The following is a 6,672-nucleotide window of genomic DNA, read 5'->3' as shown; positions in this document are numbered from 1 at the left end:
CACCTCCCTCCTTCACTTTCCTCCTCCCTCCCTCCTTCCTTTCTTCTCCTTTATCAGATGAGATCGGGTGAAAAGTTATGATGTTTCCATAGAATAACAGACCGTCATAAATAGTTAGCTCGTGTAATGTCCCCACTTTATGGATGGGAAAACTGATACCCAAAAGCGGAAGTGACTTGCTAAGGTCCATGTTCTGGGCTCCTAGCTGTCCATGCCTTTCTTGAACCTGTTTGTCTAGCTAACTGCGTTTTCTTGCTCCTTTTTGGGTTGTATACTGAGAGGAATTTATAGAGAGTGTGCTGAGCAAGGCAGGTTTCTCAGAGTGGGGAGCAGGGGAAGAATGCGGCTCCTTGGATTGAGCCCAGGTGCCCCTGTGTTTTTGCGCAAACTTCAGTCATGTAGGTCATTCAAAACAGACTTGTTCATTCATGTAATAATTAAGGAAAACACAGCAGCTCTTACAGCGCTCATCTCTGACCTTTAATTAGGTGTGGTGACGCGCTGGAAGCTGCTCTAGCCGTGAGGACCACGAAGTTGTTAGTTTAATCATTTCAAAGGCTGCTCTGTTTCATTGTGGCATAAAATTTGGAAGTCTCATATGAAAATGTACAATTAAATATAACTCGAATAAATTGCTTTAGGCCAAAGAGAACTTTACCCTTCTTCCTGTGACCAGCCCTGTCCCCTTCCCACCCCCATCTGTTAACTGTCTATTTTCAAACTCCCTGAATCCCTTTGAGGTAACTAGATGATTGGGCTCTTTGAAAAACAGTGTTTAAAAAGACATTTGGTAAGCTTACCGGCGTCAGTCTGTAGATTTCAGAGATAGCTACTGGTTAGGCTCAAACTGTCCTACCTGCGTGACTTGAGGCTGCTGGGACAAGAAAGCAGACTCTGAGGCCTCTTGGTCTACATGGGCTGGTCTCTTGATAAAGTAAATGAAACCATAACAACCACTACCCTTCCTGGTTTGCAGTCAGCTATGGAAAAAAGTCCAAAAAAGTCTCTCAGCCTGGCATACAAGGGCTTCACAATCCAGTTACCTATAAAAGCTCACACCCTCAAAGAAGTACCCTTTCTTGCCTTTGGGCCTTTGTTCACCCCATGGCCCTTGTCTGGAATGTCCACCCACCCCCTTCAAACTCTTTCAAAATCCCATTCATCCTCGAAAGCCCTGCATCCACCCTGCCATGCCTTCCTTGATCTATCTCGGCTGGAGAACGTTCCCCTCCTCTGTCCCTTCTGGACACAATGCTTGCATGAGGTCAGGACCTGTTTTTAGTTTGGGATGCTTTATGTTGGTTGTTTATGTGTCTCAGGCCCCTGAGACTGAGCTCTGAGGATGGGGGCTGAAGGTCATTCCAGATGGTCTCTGCAGACAGTTTGTCCCTAGCAGAGTGCCTACCTGGAGCCCAGCTGATGGCCACTAAGGTTTGCTGGGACATTTGTTCATCTGGACTGTGAGCCTAGCCCATCCCTATGATCCTACCTGCATGACTCACTTAGGAAAACAGCATTTCACCTGGGGGCTGGTCCTGGGCAGTGGAGGTCCCTCCTGAGAAACACTGAGCCCTCACTCACAGGGGTTGGCATGGAGGATGGGGTCTTTAAAATATGGGGAATTTCAGGAATGTTTTCTTCATTATAAAAATTGTCAAATCAATTTCAGAAAATGTGGAAAAAATATAAAAGACAAAATTATAGGGGAGGGAAAGATGGTTCTTATTCCCGTCACCCAGAGGCAGGCCAGTCTTCCTCCAAGGCTCAGACATGTCTGCTGGGCGAGGGGAGCTGAGTTCAGACCAGAGCAGAGGGGTGGCTTTTGTGACCTGCCCGCGTCTGGGTGAACCAGGAAGCAGCTCACTTAGACTGGGTTTCTGTGTTCTTTATTTCGGATAATGTTTTCAGAAAGGCCTAATTTTTAATTTCATAGAAAAAACATTTCACCAGTTAAATAATCATCTTCAACTCTGTCTAGCATACCATTTTTAAGGGTACAGTTCAGTGGCATTAAGCATATTCATATGTAACCGTCATCACCATCCATCTCTAGAACTTTTTAATTGTCCCAAACTGAAACTCTGTAACCATCAAGCATTAGCTCCCCATTTCTCCCTCCCTCAGCCCCTGACAGCCACCATTCTACTTTCTGTCTCTGTGAATATGAATACTTTAGGCACTTCATATAAGTTGTATCATACAGTATTTGTCCTTTTGGACACTTGGGTTGCTTCTCCCTTTTGGCTATTATGAATAATGCTGCTATTAACATGGGTGTATGTTTATCTATCTATATCTATCTACCTATCTATCTATATGTACATATACGTACATACACCTGGAAGTGACATTGTTGGTTCATATGGTAATGCTATGTTAAATTTTTTTAATTTTTATTTTATATTGGAGTATAGTTGATTTACAATGTTGTGTTAGTTTCAGGTGTACAGCAAAGTGACTCATTTATACATATACATATATCTATTCTTTTTCAGATTCTTTTCCCATATAGGTTATTACAGAGCATTGAATAGAGTTCCCTGGCTATGTTTAACTTTTGAGGAACCAACATACTGTTCTCCATAACAGTTGCACCATTTTACATTCTCACCAGCAACACACAAGTGTTCCAATTTCTCCACATCCTCTTCAGCATTTACTAGGTTCTATTTTGGGCATAGAAGCCATCCTAATGGGTGTGAAGTAATATCTTATTATGGTTTTGGTTTGCAATTCTCTCATGACTAGTGATGTTGAGCATCTATTCATGTGCTTATTGGCCATTTGTATATCTTCCTGGAGAAATGTATACTCAAGTCCTTTGCCTGTGTTTTAATTGGGTTGTTTGTTTGAAGACTGCTTTTTCACATGTGAAATCCTCTCTGCTCCCAGGCTTGACAACCTCTGACCAAACAGCCTCCTTGGGACACTCATGACTCAAAACACATCACCATCATCATCAGGAACAGAACTCCAGGATGAAAAACCATCTCATGACACCTGCCTTTGGAGAAACACCATTAATAACCTGGTATAGGTGGAGATGAGTCTGGGAGCTGTCACTGGGGATTTTAAGAAGGTGACTTTCAGAATCCTCCTACACTGTTGGTGGGAACGTAAATTGGTGCAGCCACTATGGAGAACAGTATGGAGGTTCCTTAAAAAACTAAAAATAGAGCTACGATATGATCCAGCAATCCCACGGGCATATATCCAGACAAAACTCTAATTTGAAAAGATACATACACCCCTATGTTCATAGCAGCACTATTTACAAGAGCCAAGACATGGGAGCAACCTAAATGTCCATCAACAGATGAATGGATAAAGAAGATGTGGTGTATATATATGCAATGGAATATTACTCAGCCATTAAAAAAAGAGTGAAAAATAATGCCATTTGCAGCAACATGGATGGACCTAGAGATTATCATACTAAGTGAAGTAAGTCAGACAAAGACAAATATCATATGATATCATTTATATGTGGAATCTTAACAAATGATACAAATGAGCTTATTTGTACAGAATAAGCTCAGACAGAAACAGACTCACAGAAACAGACTCACAGACATAGAAACAGAAACAGACTCACAGACATAGAAAACAAAGTTAGTTACCAAAGGGGAAAGGGTGGGGAAGGATAAGTTAGGAGTTTGGGATTCACAGATACACACTACTATACATAAAATAAACGGTAAGGACCTACTGTATAGCACAGGGAACTATATTCAATATCTCGTAAAAAACTGTGATGGAAAAGAGAAAAAAGAAGGTGACTTTCTGCTTGTTTGTTCCATTAATATTATTCTGCATATTTTAAGTGTTTCATTCTTCCCTCATGAGGCTGGTGTGCAATACTTTACATGGCCCAAATCGTGCCACTTTGGGACAAGTAGGAAGATTAGAAAGTCACTTTTTCAAAGACTGCCCTTTTCCTGAGAAGTAAAAAGCAGCCATCCTCTTCTATAAGAAGAGGAGGGTGGGGAAGAGAGAAAGGCCCGCCCACCCACTGAGCATCTACTGTCATCAGGACCGAGCTGGGCCCTTCTCACATGATTTTTCTTCTCATCCTTTCATCAGTCATGTCAGGCAGGTTGTTACTGAGTTCACACACGGGGACAGGGAGGCTTGGAGAGGTGACGAACTCACGAAGGACGCAGCCAGAGACAGGTAAAGGTGGCAAGCACCCCAGAAGCCCAAGCCCTTTCTGTGACAGCAGGCACTTCTGCTCCTGGTGCTGGGACCACACCTGAATTTGGTGTCAGGAACCTGTTTCAAGAAAATATCATTTGCTCCATCTCTTCACAATTCCTCCCTCTCTGCTGGACATTTCCACTCAACCTCTGACATGTTGAATCTTGTCACCCCAAAAGCCCGGTGTCCCCTCCAGGATGAGCCTTCTCTCCCATCCCTCACTCCGGGACCCTGCCTCCTCCGCCTGCTCATTCTACTGCCCCCACAGCACCGCCACGCCCACGGGCTCCCCACCACCGCCTCGCCCACTGGCTCCCGCACCACCACCACGCTCAGGGGCTCCCGCACCACCACCACCGCCACGCCGATGGGCTCCCCACCACCACCACGCTCACGGGCTCAGCACCACCGCCACGCCCACGTGCTCCTCCGTCAGCCGCCACATTGTCGTAAACTCTGCCCCACCCCTCAAACGCTGCATCATGCTGCTCCTAACACCTCCCTCACTGCTCTTTTTGGTCCCTGCAGTTGGCTGCTCTGCCTTTGTCTGCCTCAGTAATATTGGGAAGCCCCAGGCTGCCTTTCTGAACCTTCTTCTTACCTCACTCTGTACCCAGACCCCTTGAGACTCTGACGACAGTCATGAGATATTTTTTTTTTTTCTCTAGAAAATCGCCCATGCACAGCACATGCACTGACACGCTATCTCACGGAGTCGCCCGCTGCCTCTCCCTCTCATCCTTTAGGTGAAGAGCCTGCTTTAATCAGTGAGGTTCTTGGACTCCAGGTTAACACCATTTCTGGACAACGTCCTCATCTATGGCTCCTTAGACCTCCATCAACACCCAGACCCTTTCCTGAGCTCAGACCCTGATTTCAGACTCCGCCGGACAGTCTACATTGTGGTCCCATGGGGCTCAAATGCAGCCTGTCCAGGTGAGTCTGCCACCTTGCTCCCAACGCCCTCCCCTGTGTCTTCTCCCCCTCTTAATGGTACGCACCATGCTGAAAACCTGGTTGCTTTCCTTCATGAGTTTTTTCTCTTTCATCACCTGTGGCATGGGCTGCTAAGAGCCCCCCAGTGACTGTGCACACCTACTTTCATAGTTATAAGTGTTTTACTTTTGTACATGGCGTTCAGCTCAAGACTACATTTCCCTTGCAATAGGGGCAGCCATACGACTAAGTTCTGACCGATAGAAAGTGAACAGAAATGATATGTATAGCTCCTAGGTCATGCCTTGAAAAAGAAGGACTGAGCCCTTCCTCCTTTCCTTTGGCTGGAATATGAATGTGAAGGCAGGGGATGAAGCAGCCATTTCAGCCATGAGATAGCAACCATGGATTGAGATGGCAGAGCAATTAGATAGATGGGATCTCAGTCCCTGATATACCACCATTCCAGCTCTAGATGGAAAATAAACCTTCATCTTATTTAAGCTCTTGCTTTTTGGGGCTCACTTTGTTGTGACCTAACCCATATAGTGACAGCCCCATTGTGTTACCCCACCTACCACCGTAATCAATCCATCACCATGTTTTACCAGTTTTACTCCTTACATAACTTTTGATTCAGTCTCCTCTTTCAGTCCTCACTGTCTGGTCTTAGCTCAGGCTTTCATCATCTCCCATCTGAGCTATTGCTATACTTTTTTTTATTAGGTCTCTGTACCCACACCCCCTCCTCCCAAGCAATCCATCTTCCATACTGCTGCCAGAACCATCCGTCCTCTACACCAGTGTTTCTCAACCTCAGCACTCTTGACATCTCAGCCCAGATTACTCTTTGTTGCGGAGGGCTGTCCTGGGCACTGGAAGCTATGTAGCAACATCTCTGGCCTGTACTCACTTAACGCTACTTGCATTCTCCAAGTTGTGACAACCAAAAATGTCTTCAGTCATTACCAAATGTCCCCCGAGAGGGTGGCAAAATCACCCTTGGTTGAAAACCACTGCCCTACAGCAACCTGACCACATCTCTCCTTGGCTGAACCCTTCCATGGCCCTCCATTGCCTACAGAATGAGTCCAGTTGGTGGGACCCTTCAGACAGTACATCCTGCATTCCCCCTGGATGGCGTTCCTGCAGAGCCCTCACACACACCCTGCCCTCTGGTTATCTGGAACTATTTGACACATGCTCGACATGCCATGGTCCTTGGTGCCTTTTAACTTTTGCAAATGCTATTTGTTCTTCCCAGTGTGCCCAGATGCCTGCTCATCCTACCAGGCTTAGACCAAGGGTCACCTCCTTGGGGAAGCCTTCCTCCCATGGCTCAGGCAGGCCGGGCGGCTCCCTTGTGTGGCCCCATCTCATACATGCCTTACACTTGAATATGACTGTTCACGTGTTTGAGTCCCCTTCAGACAAATTCACTTCTGTATACGGGCCCTTGGCTGGGCCTGACCTTTAATGAACGCTTGGTTTGCTGAGCTGGGGCTCCAAGCTGAGCAACCAGGATGGTGGAGGGAAGGA

This window comes from Balaenoptera acutorostrata, chromosome 4, assembly GCF_949987535.1.
Source record: "Balaenoptera acutorostrata chromosome 4, mBalAcu1.1, whole genome shotgun sequence".
In the NCBI taxonomy this organism is placed as follows: domain Eukaryota; kingdom Metazoa; phylum Chordata; class Mammalia; order Artiodactyla; family Balaenopteridae; genus Balaenoptera; species Balaenoptera acutorostrata.
The sequence above is the reverse complement of the archived record's forward strand: the minus strand, read 5'-3'. Positions refer to the sequence as shown.